The following is a 2,500-nucleotide window of genomic DNA, read 5'->3' as shown; positions in this document are numbered from 1 at the left end:
AATTTTTGTTGGGAAAATTTTTGTAAAATTCATGATATTAAATTGTATATGCTCCCGTGTTGTTTTCAAATGTACTGTTTTTTCTGGAAGAATCACTTGTTTACTGCGGGTTTCCTTCAAGGTGTGGCTAGCCTATGACTCCTCCTACTCTCTGTAGAGTGAAAATCGCCCTTATGGCTAATCTGGTAGTGTCAGTTTTGTATATTAAGCCTTCTTTTGACTATGGTGTTCTTTGTAAAATCAGTATGCCTCAGTAAAGGGTCCGAATAGAACCGAAAGTACTCAGCTAACTCGTTTTTTCATTTTTTTCCTTCGTGGCAAAAATACCTTTATTTATACAGAGCATCACGTTTTATATACTTCGTGATCAAGTTATCCATATATATATATATATATATATATATATATATATATATATATATATATATATATATATATATATATATATATATATATATAGTTGAAGGCTAAGATTATATATATATATATATATATATATATATATATATATATATATATACATACATATCTATATATATATATATATATATATATATATATATATATATATATAATGATAACAATTCACCTCTGTAACTATGAACTTTAGTGATAATTACGCAAAGTTCTCGAATATGTTGGCAAAGATGAACTAACACCACGGTAACTTATCTTTACATATCTCATTCCTAATTTTCTCGCTCTGCAATTTCTAAAAATATTTAACACCTGCGTTATTTAGCGTTTTTGTTTCACCTATATTGATGTTTTTATTCTACATTATACGCTAATGAAGAATGGTTTTAGGAAATGGATGGCTGCTGATTTGTGGTTTGCATGAAAGCAGCATGCTGTCATCTTACCTGACTGTTATGAGACCATTTAAAAAATTAGAAAAAGAGTTATTTTTCTTTTCACTCTCCATAAAATGCTAAAAATAGAAAAACAGTGACATCATTAAGCCACGACCGGAGGTTTTACATCTAAGGCGAACCAAAAACATACCACAAAGCCAAATTTAAAATTGTCTCCTGGAGAACAGGTAATGACATACCACAGCCATTCTCCCTGAATAAAGTAACGAGCTGCGGCCTGTGAGTGGTTTGGGTCATTTGAGAAAGTTCATGGGCAATCGGCGTTTTCCAGCCGCCTGGAAATACGGCTGGATCTTGACATTCTTCTCCCAAGAAGCTCGTTCTAATTCCAGTGACTTTTGCTCATTCAAGCGGTTTCACGTCATTATCATTAGACATTTGTGGAAATGAAAATTACTGTCCTCTTTTCTAAAGCAAGTTCGACAGTTGTACAAAACTTCAAATTTCCTGAAACTTCGTCCAAAGAAAATGACATTTCGCGAGTGCCGAAGAGCCAAACATATCATGCGCTAAGTATCCTAAAATCATTTTCCCGGAAGAGACCAATAAAATGAGAAATCTAGATTTTCGAAAACAAACTGAATCATTTCTACATCATGACTGAAACACTGTGTCTGCTCTCTTCACTATTTCCTATGAATATTTGATGAGGTCCTCCCTGGACTGACATAGGACGAGAGCTGCTCACTATAATGATTGTGAAATTTAGCTTTGGGTTTTAGCCAGCTCTAACATAAATCTGTAATAATGATCTGTAATGACCTGTGTTATGATGAGCTAAAAGCCACAATCATGTTTATGATACTGTATTTTTCCAGAATAGAAAAAGGTTAAAAACTGGGAGCTTTCCACCGTTTGCACAACGGTCCTCTTCAGACAACATGATTTACTTAAAGTAAAAGGAGTGAATGTCATTATTGGATAAGTAAATATATCAGAAATAGATTATGAGTATCATATATATCTATCTATTCGTCTATCTAACTGTTATTTTTTTTCGCTTATTTAAAAGTGCTGTGTTGTGAATAATGAGATTCCATTATTTCATTTACTTTCCCCAACAGATACACTATAACCTCTCTCTCTCTCTCTCTCTCTCTCTCTCTCTCGTCTCTCTCTAGCTCTCTCTCTCTCTCTCTCTCAATTCTATATGTTCTCAAACATATACATGAGGCCTCTCTCTCTCTCTCTCGCTCATCTCTCGCCTCACTCTCTCTCTCTGTCTGTCTGTCTGTCTGTCTGTCTGTCTGTCTCTCTCTCTCTCTCTCACACCCCCTTCAAATATCTACTGGGAAATAACAACTCGTATCTAACTAACCTTCCAAACCTGTCCCGTTGCCATGGCAACCCCGACGCTAACCCGGAGCTAAATCAAATTGTTCCTAGGGAAGCAAATAAAATGGAGTCGCAATATTAGCGCCTAGGTACAGGACCCGTCTCTATTGCTTTCCCTAAGGCAGCCCAAAAGGGAAAGATGTTGAAAAGGTGTTTATTGAATGGAAAATTTACTCTCTAGAAGCTTGGGCTCTGGAAGCATTAACAGTGGTCTTTGAATTAAGTTGAATCATTCATTTCAGTTCCTCTTCAACCAGGAATAGTTAGGTATTGAATACACCCATGTTATT

Source organism: Macrobrachium nipponense, chromosome 1, assembly GCF_015104395.2.
Source record: "Macrobrachium nipponense isolate FS-2020 chromosome 1, ASM1510439v2, whole genome shotgun sequence".
Lineage (NCBI taxonomy): Eukaryota > Metazoa > Arthropoda > Malacostraca > Decapoda > Palaemonidae > Macrobrachium > Macrobrachium nipponense.
Note: the sequence above shows the minus strand (reverse complement) of the source record.